The 17973-nt window shown below is 42.1% G+C and overlaps 1 protein-coding gene and 1 non-coding gene across 2 annotated transcripts in view; both read left to right on the forward strand.

The window, feature by feature from the left end:
- htr4 (5-hydroxytryptamine receptor 4) overlaps window positions 1-17973 on the forward strand; it is a 172193-nt gene that overhangs the window by 39375 nt on the left and 114845 nt on the right. The window lies entirely within an intron of this gene.
- trnak-cuu (transfer RNA lysine (anticodon CUU)) lies at window positions 3435-3507 on the forward strand. Its single transcript has one exon. It is a non-coding gene; the product is annotated as a tRNA-Lys (tRNA).

Raw genomic sequence — 17973 nt, forward strand, 5'->3', positions numbered from 1 at the left:
AGTTTAAAAGGTGCTGCATTCGTGTGTGTGTGTGTGTGTGTGTGTGCGTTAGTTAGAGAGGTTCTTTGGCCATAGAATTTACAAGACCCTCGGCATGTGTGGGTGTGTGTGCTTGTGTATGAGTGTGTGAGTGTGTGTGTGTGTGTTTGGCGACAGAGTTTAAAAGGTTGTGAGTCAGTTTGTTTCTCTCAGGGTGTTCTCTGGACATCCTAGCAGGTTTTTATGGCTCCTGGTCCTGATCCCTCCACTGAGTCACGCTGGACTTGGAGGCTCGCACATTTCCTCTGCAGACAGATGGAGAGACACAGACAGAAAGAGAGAGAGAGAGACAGGCAGACAGTACCTAAAGGTCAGTTTTTCGATGACTTCTCCGAGCGCCGTGTCCACTCCCCCGATTGCCCGTGTTATTGAGTGCTCTGACATTCAGATCAAGCAGACGGCTGAGCAGAATACCATCTGACTCCGATTCCTCCGTTAAGCCCGTGACTCACCAACCTCACTTCTGCCTCAGAGCATGCTATTTACTGACATTATCAGGGGTTTAGCCGAGTTTATTGGCCTCATAATCACGTCTGTCTCGCGTCTGCCCTGTTTCATTACGAGGTGGAGGACATGGCAGCGCTCAAGGCATCCTCGATCAAAATTGACAGGTGCTTATGAAATATCCATAAAATATGCATAAAAATATGAAAACGCCATAAATATTGCACGGCCTGCGAGGAGATACAAATCAGACACGTTTGCAAGTCTCAAAAGTTTTTTGAAACCCAAATGCGTGATGCAGGTAGTACTTTGCATGTTTGATAACAAGATTATAGTTAAACTTCCATGAGGGAACTTCTGACTCTTATCCAAGTTTTATTGTTATTCGGATTCATACAAGGTTAATCTTCGTCTGCAGCGCTTTTGTCTAAAATGACAAGTTCACTATTAAATTTTAACCCGCATGCATTTAGGCAAGCAAGCCTTGCTCCTTTATGCTGTTTGAAGGTAAAAAGATGCACCCAGCTCAAAAAAATCTTGATGAGACTAGTACGTAAACACAGTCAATTAGCACTCATCCCTTGCTTAATACCCACTACCAAAGTGTCCTTGAGCAAGAAGTTATTTTGGATGTGGCTGCTCCAAAGCCTCTAATTTTTAGTAATCAGATGTCTAATCCTGTTCTCCGTCTTCTTGTGATACGATGAGCATCGCCCTGCACATATCACTTGACGAATATCCGTCCTGCATGCATCAGATATGACATTTTTCCTTTTATGTAGAGGAGCTTATACAAGTGTAAGTGCACGTTAAGTCAGCATTCACTCGCGCTGATTGTGGGCACAGCATTCACTCGTGCAAAGAACAACAGCAGCGAGTCAGGCAGTGCATGAAGATGAAGATGTTTTTTTGTCCTTGTGTACAGTTGTCAGCACTTGGCCCCTGTCAGCCCCCCCTCTCTGCTTTTAGCATTTCTGGGCCCTGTTCTCAGGCAAGGGCGCTGAACTCTTGACGCTGCTGACATTCAACGAGGCAAATGCCTATGAAATATCATCCAGCGTCAGCTGCTATTAGGAATCGATAAAATGATGAGGCGCAGTCTGAGATGACTCCTGGCGAGGGGAAGTAAACTGCTTCTTGATGTCTCCATCTTTCTCTGTCAATTTCACTTTCTGTCTAAGTCTTTCTCGCTCTTTCTGCTTCTTTTTCTGTTGTTGTTATTTATTTATTTATTTATTTTTGGCTAAGTCCTTTCTTCTCTACCCCTGCTCCATCTCTTAAGCATCGTAAAACAAATGAATGTCCAGTCTCAGTTTCTTGATCAATACTTAAATGAAATTGGAGTAGCAGGTGGAAAACAGTTTAGGCTGGACGATGGAAATGGAAAGAACAGCCCTGGTAGTTTTCATCCATATAGAGTAATAGGCCGTGCATAAGTGAATGTGTACCCACAGAGTGCATCATCGTCAGTGGGGCAAACTGGGCACGGTGCTTTGACAGGTGGACTAGCCAGGCCGGGGTGGCCGCTCTGACACTGTGAGGAGAACGGATGGAGGCTCACGGTGGATAAATACAACAGGAGGAACGCTGGCATCCATCCTGCCAGCCACCGAAAGAGGCCCCAAGACTGCCATCAAAATCAAATTAGCATTTAAATGAAATTGGAAAATTCATGAAGGAGCACCAAAGTGTGTAATCCTCCCCTGAGCAGAGGAGGAAGCCGTCCTCCCCGTCCGAGTGACGGTAGAAGCTCGTGTTTTACAGCCCACCTTGATGCACAGAGGCTCAACTCGAGTCAAGTGTTAGCTAGCCTGGGCATGCACAGGACAGGCGAGCAAATTTATTACCACCGTCAGCAAAACAAACACAGTCCTCCATGTGACTGCGCTTGGAAGAGATAAGTCAATCTACATCCAAATGTCCAAAGGGTGATTTTCGTTCATAAACCATGGCGAAAGTGAAAGTTTGAGTAGCGAGGATTCAGTTGTGAGGAGCGTCGACACAGAAGCATCAAGGTAATTGAAACAAATTCGGACCCAGCAGGGAGGCAGACGATGTGAGATGGCAGCTCGTGTGACAAAGGAAGCTGGCAGCAAAACAGATTAAATTCCCCTCAAGTGGGAAGAGCTAGATAAAGATAAACCCGTCTTTCCCTGAGCCAGAGAGCGAGAGCAGCAGGCCACAGTAAGGCCTTTGAAACCAGGTGTAAAAATATCTCATTGATTAATTGTAATTTAAAAATGTGCTTTCATCCCGGTTTGGGGATTGACATTGCCCAAGTGTATTTGTGTTAAAGACTCAGACTGAGCAGCGGCTCTGGCTGAAGCTGCTGATTCCTCCAGTCATTACTAAACATGTAATCCACCTCATCCAGCTTCACCTGACCCATGAATTGTGCTGCGTTCAGATGGAAACAGGGAGACGGGAAACAGCAGTTGGCAATACGGCACAGGAAAAACAACAACGTGTAATGGAATGGCAGGAAGCCAAAACAAACAAACAAACAAACAAACAAACAAAACACTGTAGGATGATGGGTTGCTATGGTGATGTTGTATTCTTTGCAGAAATAAGTATTATGTTTTATAATACTGGTAATTCATATAGCTAATAAAATGACTATTGAAGAATTACTAGCCGATAAAATTTAAATGATTATATTGAAATTACTATACTATACTATAAACATTCCCTGCCATTGCAAGTTAAAGTGTTTCTGTCTCCACAGGATTGAAGATTCTGGTCATATAATTTTGGGTATTGTTGCACCTGGATTATCAGATTCTCATTGTCCAAAATCCACTGGGTTTACTGTTTTTTTGTTGTTGTTTTTTTGATGTGCTACATAACATCCGGTTCTATATTCTGCTGCGGACAGTGAAATAAATAAATAAATAAATAAAAATTTAAGTTTGGACAGCATTGCCACCCAAAAAAAAAAAAAAAAAACAGCCCGGCTAGCTCAGTCGGTAGAGCATGAGACTCTTAATCTCAGGGTCGTGGGTTCGAGCCCCACGTTGGGCGACAGCTTTTTATTATTTCCTTCGGGATGAATAAAGTATCCATCTATCTATCTGTTGCTGTCGCCAGCATAATCTGCCGTTCTAGTCTGATTTTACCATCCTAATCTCATCCACAATAAAGGCATCCAGCTTGCCGTCTGTCGTCTACATGCTACCATCTGAATGCAGCATGACTCTAATGTCATAAAGCCATGTTTAATGGCAAAAAAAAAACATAGGTGTAGATTAAAAAGAAAAACAAACACAACAAGCACGCACCCTCTGCTGCTGGTGTCCTACTGGCTTAGTGCATATCAGGGGAATGCAAGTAGTGTCAGAATGGAGTTTATACATTTTGGCCTATAGACCTATGAAAGATCATGAGGTCACCAAATTTGTCAGGGTTCACTCTCTTGGTAGCATTAAAGTGTTTTCCAAATTTGATAGCTATAATCCACTAAATACTGAGTTATCAAATTTGACATTTTGTGATGGTGATAACAAATTTGGCAGGGTGTGAGCAAAGTACCAGCCTTGGGCTTTTTGGCTTGAGGGTGGCACTGTAAAAAAAGGGTGTAAAGTCAACAAAATTGACACGGTTCATTTTCTATGGAGCGTGAATCAAATTTTATGGCAATCCGACCAATAGATTTCGAGAAATGTGTCTCAGAGTTAAGTTGTGGAAAGGACAGATGGATGGACGGATCCTCCCATTTCCTTTAAGAAAGCCGAGAAAAAAACAGATCCTGACTCCTCTTATTCCACCATGTCATTTGAATACATATTGTAACATGAGAGCATACAATTTCAGCTCAGGGCACCCAGTGGAAATTGAAATTGAACACATAACCCTGGTGGTTTTAGAACCTCTACCCATTGAGAGCCTTTAGATTGAAAATATCCTTTTCTTTGTTGTTTTTGTGTTTTTGTTTTTTAAATACTGATGCGGTTGCAGCTCAGTGGGGCAGATTTGGCACAGATCAGCATGTTCCAAAAGTGCTTAGAAAGGATTTCTGCGTGGTTTCATATAGCACCCTTAGGGCATGATGCAGCAAAATGCAAAACACCTTGAGTGATTTAAATGTTATTAGAATTTGGCGATTAGGAAACTTATTTGGGTGGTGTCCAACAAGTCATCGATGAAATCCCCAAAAAGAGTTCAGTTTAGTTCGGTCCCTTGATTTGGACCTTGTCCTCTACAGGACTTTAGTGGAGGGTTAAGTTACATGACAATAAGGTCTTTTGAGGGGAAATACAGTATTGATTTTCTAAAAATTTAATTGATTTTAGTTGTGGCAGAATATAGTGATTGCTAACTAGAGGTTATAGCTTTTCTTCATTTTTATTTACCTTTTATTTATTTACATAACTCCAAGAAAAACATCCTAGGTTGCATAGAGTGATAAATAAAATAGTGCTTCCGTTATAACCTCTTGTCAGTGATAATCACAAGGCAAATAACCACTAATGTCATAAATCAATTACCTGATTAATGTGTTAAAGTGTTACTTTATGGTTTTTTTCCCCTTCCTCTAATCTAAATTGCAGGAATTTGATACGGCTTACCATTAAGTGTAGTGAATTTTTTTTAACACATGCCATTTACTCAAATTAAACCACAAAACAGTCTGACAAGTTACTTTTAAAAACTATGTGAAGCTTTTCATTCATACCCTGCTTTAGACATATAGACGTCAAAGTGGTCTTGAGTCTGTCCATTTTTCCTTTTCCAACCTCGGTTTACTTAAAAAAAAAAACTGTTTAAAAATCTCAGTACATCCCGTCTTCCAAACACAAAGTATTTAATCTGAATAATATTTCCATCATTCCTTCAAAAACCCTGAATGGGAAGTAACAAATGTTTACGCTAAATTCCTCCACATGACTCTCAGCCACAGCGAGTGGTTTTGATGACAGCTATGCCAGTAACCCAACTATGTAAAACTAAGTGAAATGTCCCTTTAAATCCATGCTCCACTGGTTTCACCAGACATTTTTAGGAGGCTGTGTGGTCGAGAAAACGTGTCAGTGAAGTGAATTTACGTCATGAAGATTCAAAGGTGGCTGGTGGGTTGACTCCCGTCTGCAAATAAAAAGGTCGCTGAACTAAGTTTGGATGGGTTTGCCCTTTCGCTTCATCCCAGGTCAAAATTCTCGGCGTGGGCGGCCTCTGCATGGAGGGGTCACAGGTGGGGCGGCGCTCGCACACCCAGAGGCGGTCGGGTCAGGCGCTCGCCCCACACAGGCCGCCGTTTTGGGGCTGCAGCTCTGAAGCCTTCGTTTTCTAGAATTAGGCTCAACGGGCGTCCCGTGGGAGAGGCGGGTAACAGATGGTGTGTGTGTGGCCAAAGCACAGCAATGGATCATTAACACACACACACACACACACACCTGAGCACACAGGCACACACAAACACACATCTGACAAATATTAGCTATATTTTGAAAGCTCACACCTTGCCCATTTCCCCTGGTGGAACTTGGGGTCACCCACTGTTGATCTGTGTAAAGTGTATATATGCAGTGTGTGTGTGTGTGTGTGCACCATGGAGCATGAGAGTCCAGCGTATTTTAAAATTTTATTTATTTATTTCCCCACCCCTTTGGCCAGTCGTCCAGAAGAGTGGTATTAATTACCTGTCAGGAGGGAAGTCATGCTCGCTCTGGCCACAGCTCGCGCTCTGCTGCGGCTCAGCAGACCTGCGATCGCATGTGACGCAGGAGCGCCTTCATAATATCAGAGCTGGATTTTCACATGCTGCTGGCCACAGATGGCAGGGACAGGTAACTCATCATCGTCCTGTCGTGTCCCATGAACATGTGTCTGATCTCATCACATCCGTTTCAGCATTTCACTGTCCTCTGCAGCATTTTGAAAGATGCGGTAAAGTGAAAGTGAAGTCCGTAGAAAATAGGAAGCTCCTCTGTCATATGAAGTCTCCCTTGAGTTTATAACGGTTTGGGTCCATGTTTCTTGGTGGAGGCAGCTTGGAGAGCGCCGAGGAAGAAGATCCACAAAATTACTGCCATTGATTTCGACACATCAACCTTACCAAGCCTGGTGTGGCTGCTATTTTATTTTATATGAACAAAACAGACGCATGTAAAAAAAAAAACAAAAAAAAACTTACTCTAGGGGTGCGGGGCAGAAGGAAGTAGAAGCTCAACAATATGAACCCGTCCACAGCATGTGCATTGCCGAGGTAACACGAGGAATACAAGGCCCTGTCTGATGACGTTGCTTCTCCTTTATTTAAGGTGTTATCCCAAGTTAGACCGGTCATTTCTCATCTTGTTAAAGCCGTTCGACATGAAAGCAGCAGAACTCCGCTGAAAGTACACATCAGGTGGAGCACGAAGGCCAGGGCTGAGCGGCTGGACTTTCCAGTGACAGTGACAGAAGAAAGACGGAGATGGACCAGCAGCTCGTTATCTACAAGGGATGCTGCTGACCTTCTGCTCTGTGGAGGAGAGTAAATTGGTTTAGGTGATTGCTAATTTGATCTTCCGGAGAGGTAATGCACAGCACTTCCAGACTGAGTGGAAAGAGTACGTGCAGTTCGTCCGATGAACTTTTAAGATTCCGTTCGAGTTTGCATTAATGTGGAAGAAACAAGAGGGTCTAATGATGCAGTGTACTTAAGTGTAGATAAGGAACATCGTTGAGCCTTAAGATCCTCTTTACATAGACGAGGGAAGTACTTTGCCCTTATTTTCTTAGGTAACTTTAGTCCTGGACACGTCAATCAAAGTGTAGTTTGAAGAAATGTCCCTCCATGCTGATGATGCACCCATATTTGTCGGCCCTTAAAAGGACAGTTCACCCATAATGCAGAATTTTTGTATCAAGTACTCAGCCCCCAACGAGGAAAGCTTTGCCCTCAAGCCTTCACGGTAAACTTGTATTCCAAAAACGCCAGCTATCTCTGATCCACCGGAAAAACTTGGTTGCGTAATGGCTTGAAGTAAAACACTGGTGCTTTAAACCGAGCTTTTGATAGCGTTTTGCTGTTCTCACAAGTATCAGGTAGTCACTTATGCATTGTGGATGAAGTACTCCTTTACAAAACAAGGATTGGACGCTGAAATTCCCACGGTGTGATGAACATGGTTAGTCTAGTTACACCAAAAGGTCATTACATTGAATGTTTGGTCACATTTAAAGTGATGAATTATTCACCGTCGCAGTCACATCTGCTTACAGGCCGTCCTGAAGATTTGCTTCAACCAGTGAAACGGCTGTTGGAGATTTGAGTGAGGTTGAAGCATGCATGCAACACAACAGCATCGATTATTTTGTGCACAGTAGTGGAAATTAGTATTGCATCCTTCATACAGACAACAGGGACAAACAGAGTGACTTACACTAGCTGCTCACTGCAAAAACTCAAAATCTTACCAAGAATATTTGTCTTATTTCTAGTCAAAATATCGCATTACACTTAAAATAAGACATGATCACTTCAGAAGTAACTTGTTTTTAGACAGTTTTCACTTGTTTCAAGTAAATTTTCACTTGAAAATTTTCTTGTTTCATTGGCAAAATTTTCCAATGAAACAAGCAAATTTTCAAGTGAAAATTCACTTGAAACAAGTGAAAATTGTCTAAAAACAAGTTATTTCTTAGGTGATCATGTAAGACAAATATTCTTGGTAATATTTTGAGTTTTTGCAGTGTGGTCATTGCTAAAAAAAAAAAAAAAAAAGGGTTGCACTCCAGAAGCCTCAATTTTGCAAACAAATTAGTGTGTCATTTAATAGCTTTAAAATATCTGGCTATTAGTTTGCCAACCAAGGAACTGCAAACTATTATTTTCACAAAACTACTGTCATTTCAACTTTTTTTGTTAAAATATTATAGATATTTTTTTTCACAATAGGTGCCACAGCTCTCTTTGAAACTGCTCTCTTCAGTCATCATTCCAGTCTTAGCTCCTTTATTTTCTTGCCCAGATGAATGATAAGGAGTCATTTACATGATTAAGTGACTGCAATTAGAGTATCGACAATTAGTCATCGGCTAATGATGACCAAACAGAAATCCTGAGACCTAAATAATCCGTGTATCATTCGTTCTTTCTATTTTCAATTGCCAATCAATAATTAAAAAATGAAAAAGTGACTGGTTATTTTGTTATTTGTTTTTTAATCTAACACCAAAATCCAAAATATGCCTGGTTTTTCATAGTTCAATTTTAGGCTCGGATCAAAAATACGAAATGGAAAAACGGGAATCAGGACTGAATTTGATTTTATTATTTAATTGGTCCGGTTTACGTGACCCAGAAGTTTGGTAATGAGCGGTAGCTCACAGCAGATCACAGCAGCCAGGTGCATTCAGTCCCGCCACCCTGATCACTGCCACCATGGATAGTTATTACATGTTGTTTCAAGGGCCAAAGCGTGTGACTCTAAAAGAAGAGGACATGACAACCGAAAAAATCAGCTGAGCTGAGCGGCACCGGACGCTCACCGGTCAGATCCGGCAGACCTGACTGGGTGGGCGCGGTACCGTCCGGTGCCGCGGCCGGCCCGCCTGATGCCGTCCGGTGCCGCGGCCGGCCCGCCTGATGCCGCGGCCGACTGGCGCCGCGGTATGAGTAGTAACATGGAAAGGCGCAAGCCAGTAATTTTGCCTCGGGCGGCAACATAGGCAGAACCGCCACTGTGCAATTTCACAGAAAAGGGCCGGGTTTCCCAGATCGGTTAAGAAGGTCTCTGGAGCTACTACCCATCACTGTTAAGAAGCTCAGCTGATTTTTTCGGTTGTCATGCCCTCTTCTTTTAGAGTCACACGCTTTGGTCCTCGAAACAACACGTAATACGGTAACTATCCATGGTGGCAGTGATCAGGGTGGCGGGACTGAATGCACCTGGCTGCTGTGATCTGCTGTGAGCTACCGCTCATTACCAAACTTCTGGGTCACGTAAACCAGACAAATTAAATAATAAAATCAAATTCAGTCCTGATTCCCGTTTTTCCATTTCGTATTTTTGATCCGAGCCTAAAATTGAACTATGAAAAACCAGGCATTTTTTGGATTTTGGTGTTAGATTAAAAAACAAATAACAAAATAACCAGTCACTTTTTCATTTTTTAATTATTGATTGGCAATTGAAAATAGAAAGAACGAATGATACACGGATTCTAAATGACAATGGGCCGTTTGAGTTTTACTCTCAGGTCAGTTAAGGAGAGTCTGGCTGAGTCGCCACCTGGGACGCTGACAGGCGGGGGGATTTAAAGATCTTTACACCCGTGGAGTGTTAATCGCAGATGTTCAACGTCTACGAGCTTATTTTCGTCTTCTTCCTTCTGTCATCTTTCTTTGGTTTGGCTCGTCTGCAGTAGGTTTTTACTGGTGTGTGTGTGTGTGTGTGTGTGTTTTTTTTTAAATACTGATATTGATATAGATCATTTTAGATGGAAGATGCTGATAGACTTTTTTTTATTTACTTTTTCAGACTTAATCAGTGTTAGGGCAATCCATTAGGGGATAAATTAGATTCTAATATGTAGAATGTGTGGTAATGTATCAGTCTAACCTTAGTCTAGCCTTGTCAGTGTGTTTTTTTTAGTCATCTGATCACATGAGGCTGAATTGAACGGCAGGTGTGAATGTACATCATCTGACTGTGATGAGTTGAGACAAAACCTTTTGTGATGTGATCTGCCAGTTTATGCCTCCCGTTGTGATCAGATGAGAAGTCACATGACAACAAACACGTATAACCACTGTCTCTCTCTCTGTGTGATCTGAGTGTGTGTGTGTGCGTGTGTGTGTGTGTGTGTCGGCCTCTTGCACACCACTTAAGCTTTGCCCCTGAATCTTGAAACTTTAATAGATCTCTCTCTCTCTCTCTCTCTCTCTCTCTCTCTCTCTCTCTATTATTTTGTCTCTCTGCTGTTGTTTTCTAAGTAGTATTTGTGTGTGTGTGGTCTGTCCTGACATGGAGAGTCTGCTAATTAGTTCCAGTCTGTGTGTGTGTGTGTGTGTGTGTGTGTGTGTGTGTGTGTGTGTGTGTGTGCGCAGAGTTAAAATAAGGATCCTGAATTGTGGTTTCTCCAGACAGTATCATCAACATCACACGTAAACACAAAAATGTAATATCGTGTCTGTATTTTTACCCTCCTATATCTTATATTTTTAGTTGACCTCCTATGTGTGTGTGTGTGTGTGTGTGTGTGTGTGTGTGAGACCCGGCGGGCATGTATCCCTGCTGGTCAGTTACGAGTTCACTCAGCAGAGCGCTAACAGCCGTGCCTGACGCCATCCGCCCCCCGCGGTAAAACCATTAGCTGAGTCGTGTTTGTGTTAAAACACACTTTACACATCCAGCGCGTTTCCATGTGGACGTGCATTAGCACATATGGAGTGAGCTAAAGGGCGGAAGTGTGTGTGTGTGTTTGTGTATGTGTTTGCATTTGCCTGACAGCGTGTCTCTCCGGTGTTTGCATGCACCAGACTGCACGTGTCCGATGAAACTGTGCAAATGTGTGTATTCTTATGTGTGTGTGCGCGCATTTGTCTTATCATACTGAAGTTGAATACAAAAAAAACCTCATTCTTTCAACACCAATTTTTTTTTGCAACAACTTATTGCATTTTTATTGGATGCTTTTATAATTTGTCTATTTTATTTCTTATTTTTACATTCCGGTTGGTTGCTCATGTTCTGCCTCCTTAGTTCTGCTGAAGCTTCGCGCTTTAGCTGCAACAAATAATCAATAAAGTTTTATCTTATCCTTATCCTTATCTTATCTTATCCCAACTCTTCAAGCTGCGTGCATATTCCCAAATGTACATTTCAACCCGGTCCAGCTGCTAATAACAGCCGGACATTAGCATGTACGTCAGTGGCATGAAAGTAAGGAGATTACACGGTATATCATTACAGCAGTATATCATCTAACAGAAACAGCTTTACTATGTTACCCAATCCTGAATCACACAAATAACATTATCATAAATCCCCACTGTACACAAGACTGCGTACTGTACCGGTCTCCCTAAAGTAATTACACTCAGCCGAGCCTATATTTTGACCTGGTCTATCTAGTCAGCATGGCAGCAATACGGTATTAGTGTGTATTTGCGAAATAAAATTAAGGAGCTTAACTGTTACCCAATCCTGAGTCGCTGTGGCAATAAATGGCTGTAAATCAAAACTGAGCAGGATCTACCTGACTGCGTGCTGAATGTACACCACATATAGAGCCTGTTCACTCTGTTGACTTATGTGGAACCGTGTGTGCTTTTTGTATTAAATAAAACTCTGGGAAAGTGAGCTTTGAAGTCCAGAAACCTCAGACTTCAGCGAATTTATCTGCAGCCCCGTCAAACCGTCTCATTTTTATGCTTTGTGGTTATAAAAAAACATACTTATTGCACCCTGAGGATTCCTCCTGTCCTTATAAAATACTATTGTTTTTTTTTTTTTTTAAATACTGAGCTTTTGGTCATTTTGTAAGAGTTGGTGTCTTTGTTCCCAAATGGTGGAAATCTCATTTTGGAACGATCTTGCTCTCACGTTGCAAAACATCTTCTTTCTTGTTGAAATGCTGCAAATTGATGCCATCCAAAAAATGCACTAATGTGTTGAAAATGATACCTGTTTAAGAAGCAAATGAAAAAAAAGATATTACCCTCAGCAAGAAAAGTTAAGGTTACTCTAAATAAATTCAAAATGCGGCAGAGATATATTAGCGCTGTTTGACCTCTGATCATGTCATCTTTTGAATTATGGCTCATTTTTTAAATTCATTTTTTTGGCTCAGTGTCCAAAAGAGGTCAACCTCTTCTCATGACCCACTGTCAGAAATGATCTCCGTGATGTAATTTATTGGTCAGTATCATCTTGAATTTGCGCTTTGGGAGTATCATGTCGTGGTCTGTCTTTCCTGTTCATCCATACTCCTGATATTTATGTCAAACTGTATTTTTTGTCCTTTAATCTGTGCTTTTTTTTTTTAATCTTATGTTTCTGCATGGTTAACGCTTGACTTTGGGGTTTTGCACACATTCATCTTTCCGCATCTTTTTATTTTATTTATTTATTTTTTAATTGTTATCTCAATGCAGTTCTTGCTTTGTTGTGTAGAATCCTGTGATTGGTCAAATAATTTGGGCCTAAATGCAGACGCTCAAAGGCAGATGTATGATGTTAAATACATTTGTTTTATTTTGCTTTAATATTGAGGTTTAAATATGAATGATAAATGTGTTTACAGAAGCATCTTGCCTTAATATTCCCTGTCGTAGTAAATTTTATGTACCAAAAGCATTTTGAAAAAGGTGTATTTGTATCTTGTCAACTGCCAAGGTCAACATTCTGTGGCTGTAGCTCTTAGTAATTTATCAGACAAGATCCTGTCAGCGCCTCATTCTGACCTGAATGCAATGCTGTCATTGTGTCTTAAAATGCCTTGAGAAAGGTCTGCGGAGCAAAACATCGACTTAATACAGACACGAGCACCAGAGGCACGCCGACCATCTTGTGAGGAAATACTTTGCTGGAACTTGGAAAACAAAATGAGAGAAACAGGCAGACCGAGCGGAGGTGAGACACGGGCAGAGTTCAGGTGACTGACAGGATCAGGAGCATGAACACAGCAGACAGGCTGCTGCACGCTGCTGGGCGACTGACACAAAGTGCTGAAGGTTGATTAGTAATGAGGAGCAGCTGGTGCAGGAAGGAGCAGAGTTAGGGTCGACTGAAGAGGGGAAACAGGTGTGTAGCGGTGGGAAACACTGGAAACCCTAGTGGACAGGACTGGAACAGCACTGCCTACCTGAGCGGTGTGTGTGAACCTAATTTTGGCACAAATACACTCCTGATCAAAATCTTAAGACCAGTTGAGAAATTGCAAGAATTTACATTTTGCACTGTTGGACCTTAAAAAGGTTCTAAGTAGAGCTTCAAAATGCAAAAAGAAGAAATGGGAGTGAGACAAAAAAAAATTTGAGTAAGCAATTTATTAGAAACAACCATTAAACTGAAATAGGCTGTTCATCAGCTGATCAAAAGTTTAAGACCGCTGCCTTTAAAAGCCCAAATCTTGGCAAAAATGTGGATTCAGTGTCATTTTCTGTCAGGTATCCACACTGTCATGACCCCCTGATGGCAAAGGCAAAAAAGCTTTCTCTCTTTGAATGCGGTCGGATTGTTGAGCTGCATAAGCAAGGCCCAACAACAAGGCCCTCACAGCGTGCCATTGCTGCTGAGGTTGGACGCAGTAAGACAGTTATTTTAAACTTCTTAAAAGATCCTGAGGGTTATGGAACAAAATGTAAATTCTTGCAATTTCTCAACTGGTCTTAAGATTTTGATCAGGAGTGTATTAACCGATCAGAGCAGCCACACAGCCGACGTGAGCAGCTCAAACCTTGCTGAAGTGGCACGTCAGCAAGAGTTTCGGCGTGGAGCCTATTTTCTCTGTTTGAGGCAGTGCTCACAAAAATAGACAAAGAAAAAAAGAAAAAAAGAAAATCATAGTCATATTGACAGCATGACAGCAGCATTACATAACTGAAACCTTTTACTAATGTCTGTATGTGTAGTATATGTCACAGATAGGAAAACAAACAAGGCTGCACCTGTGTGGGTTTTTGGGGATGCTGAACATGTCAGTCTTGGTCCCATGTTGCTACAAACCTTCAAACACCGCTGCAGTGTGTGTGTGTGTGTGTGTGTGTGTGTGTGTAGCCGGTCTCAGCCGGGCATCATTGACATTAGAGCCAAATGTTGTCACTTTTTATTTTAGTGCTTCGTCCAGTCGTGTTCATACAGTATGATTCTCAACTGAGGGGCGGCTGAGAAGTGGGCTTGTGAGGAAATGAATGGCGCTCTCCCTTCCCTCAATACCTGTGGCTGATGTGCCCTTGAGCAAAGCAGTTCACCCCCAAACTGTTGCAGTGGAGCTGCTCATTGGCCAGCGGTGAAGACATGAAATGGCAGGGGAGGCGCAGGTGTTACTAATGACATCACTGAAGTTTCTGCTTCTGATACACACTCTGCTGCACTGCAGTGGACGCAGAACCTTAATTAATTTCATTAGTAACACCTGTGTTTACCTTTCTACGTCATGTTAAAATGATGATGTTGTGAACAAGGCCTTTTGAATGAATGTTGCTGCAAAAGACCATCATCAACAAACTTCATCAGCTAAATAAGTGGAAAAAAAGGTAATAATAATAATAATAATAATAATAATACAAGTAGGAAAAAAAGTTGAGGATGATGAAGAGAGGGAAGGAAAAACATCCAGCGCAGACTGAGCTAAACTCAAACCTTTGATGTCTCTGTTTCAAGTCCCAACAGATGATATTATTTTATAAATCAAATAAGATCCACTATCCTGACAGAGAGACAACAGGGCTTTATTTCTAGCCCACGATGTAGACAGGTGCATGAACAGTTCATTCAAACCTCCCGAGAGGCCAGGATTTGAAAGATTTAACTCTTCATCTCACCATTCATCGAGTCACAGAGCTATACGTAATCTGAGAATTAAGTTGTCTTGTCGTGTAAAATCACTGAAACTCATTTGGAAAGGATTACGGGACCGAAAATGATAGCTACTGCTCGGGGAAAGAAGATTGATTCATGCAAAGTGATTTTTACAACCGCGTGGATTTAAAGTTTCATAAGTTTCGGCCCGGAGGAGTGAAGTTTGGCTCCTCTAGCTGCTCGGAGGTGAACCTCGCTCCGGGCGACCACAGTTTCCCGTGGTGAACGGTATCTGCTGCACGCAGGAGCTCAGTGTTGAAGATTATCTCCACCGAAACAGGAAACCTTTGGCTGAACTCGTGCAGATCTGAACCAAAATCTGCCGCCCTCTTTAACAAACAGCAACTCCCTGATAATGAGGCTGAGGTTCTCCGGTGGTCGTGATGCGTCACTCGCTTCCTGGCTCCATCATTTATTTTCTTTCCCTCTGATTGTTTTATGTTTCCTCCTCTCTTGTTTTCTCTCTTTCTCACTTTGTTTTTTTTTCTGTTTTTGTCCAGTTTTATCACTCTTTTTTTTTCATATGTGTATATCATTTTTTGGCCCTTTTGCTTGCTTTGGAACTTTAGCACTTCAGGACAGCCATGCGTATTATTTTCTATGTAAACCGTCACACCAGCGGCACATGTGTGTGTGTGTGTGTGTGTGTGTGTGTGTGTGTGTGTGTGTGTGTGTGTGTGTGTGTGTGTGAACATGACGCCCTGTGACAGTTCACGCCACTGTCTTATTTTCCAGTAACTCCCGAGGAAACAAGAAAGAAGCTGTATTGACTTTAATAAAATGTTGGATGAACCTGCAGCCGGCTGTAGAACGATGTTGTTTTTGCGGCTTTTACACATTCTTTCTGTCTGTCTTTCGTTTGTTTTTTTTGTTTTGTTTTGTTTTTTCCACGCAGGTTATTTCTCTTTCCATGGCTGCAGAATTCAGGGTCTTGACTTGACAACCAAGTGTCAGGTTGACATCCTAATTCATTCAAATTTACACTCGGATTAAGAGAAAAGTAGTCAAAATCAACACATGTACCTTGCGTCTCTTCCAGCTGTGTGCACTTTAAAGCCAATCTGCATAATGTGATACGGTAAATAAACGCAGCACAGTGTCTTCAGTGATGCCCGATGTGACATTTCGATGGTGAATGATGCCTAATGAAGCATTGCATTGAAATAAATGTAAAGAGGGAGCATTGAAGAATCGAAGACACTGTGTGGTGATTATGTTTTTCACAATAAGTTGTTAAGATGCCTGATTTACTCTCTGTGGCATGGAGACTTCTTTGGTGATACACTGTGTGCTTTCCTCTGTATTACAAGTAAATTTCAGAGGGAGTGGAAGCTTTCAGCTGTTCAGTCTGCAGACAGGACTATCAGCTGTTTTTTGTGTTAAGGTCTTATTCAGGTTAAAGTGCGTAGATTCAACTTTGCTACCCTGCGATTGCGGCTCCTTTTTGTCATGAATAAACCGGTTGACAATGAAATGTTGAAATGTTGAGAAGTCTGTTGGCAAAAATGGATGAAAAGGCTCGAGTTCTGCGCTCCTTTTAGGACTGAGGTTAAACTTAAGACAGGGAAAGACCCTTTGATACCAACAGTAATAGCAACAGTAATCGTAAGAGAGAAGCTGAATATCCAAGCCACAGTAACAGTCACAAGAGACAGACTCAACTCAGAGCTTAACTGAGTGTCTCCTAAATGAATCTGATCTTATTATTCTAACCCCGTTACAACATTTTCATTTGAAACCAGGTTACAGGAGAATCTCGGCTAATAACTGGCTCCAGTTTGAAAGATTCCCCCCTCCAGTCATTTATTAAGCCCTAAAAATAATTTCTCTTTATCAATATTTTATATTTAATTTTTTTTTCATGAAAAAACATCACTTGGTTCCTGAAATGTAACTCTGAATCTTGCCCTCGTTAATAATGCACGGAACTATGAATATGCAGATAGTCCCCGCCCACCCGCCTGCCTGCTCACACACACACACACACACTGGTGTGTTCACAGGGCGTGACAGTATCGTCCTGCAACAGTCGCGAAAATCAGGCCCTTTTGGAAATTAAACCTAAAAAACCTCTAAGCCAGTTTCTTAGTTGCACTAATATTGTCAGCGTGCAGCAGCCAATTCGAGTTGGTCAAGTTGGTCTTTTGAAAATAAAACACTTGAGTGGCAGAATGTGAAGGACCCATCCTGTGATAGTCACAAGAATCATGCCATATTTGAAAATTTAACCATGAAAAAAAAAATCAACAAATCCTTTGCAGTAATATTGTTCTTTATTTTTTCTAAAACAAAACACGACCAGCTGTCCATCAGCAGCACCTCGACCGGTGGAGCTGCTGCTGCTGATATGCAAAGCAGCGCCCCGTCACCTGACAGCTGATCGGCTGTGGGATTTATAACCAAATTTAGCTCACCTGGGGTCCGTCTGCATCTGACATTGTTAGGGACGTGCACACACACACACCTCCACCTTCAGCAGAGGAGTGCGAAAACACCTCTCTAGTGACAAACTGCACAGATCCAAGTCGGCGGAGTCAAGGTTGGCTATTTTAGGGAGCAGAAACAGAAGAAAAACACATTTTTGAGTGGAGCGGGACTTTAAAGATCTCTACCTCTCTCCTTTTGCTGTTGTTCTCGCTCCCACTCTTTACTCTGTCACTTTCTCACACTGTCATCATTTTCCCTTTACTTCCTCTCTCTCTCTCTCTCCCTCTCTCTCCGTGTGAGTAGATGTGAGTTGACAGACCTTGGTCGCCCTCTCAGCAGCCTTGCCCATTAGCTGCGCCTTGCGTTCGGCTTGCCGCCCCTCCTCAACTGTGTCTATTATACAACAGAGTCGGCGGGCCTGGCGTGACCTGAAGACACGGCTTAATGCCAAGGAGTTTTCAGCCTGGTGGCAAATCACAGTCTGCTGACACTCTAACAACCTGCTCTGGGTTAATTAATGTTTGGTTACACTCGGTGCCGTAACCTGCAT

Source organism: Myripristis murdjan, chromosome 10, assembly GCF_902150065.1.
Source record: "Myripristis murdjan chromosome 10, fMyrMur1.1, whole genome shotgun sequence".
Taxonomy (NCBI): Eukaryota; Metazoa; Chordata; class Actinopteri; order Holocentriformes; family Holocentridae; genus Myripristis; species Myripristis murdjan.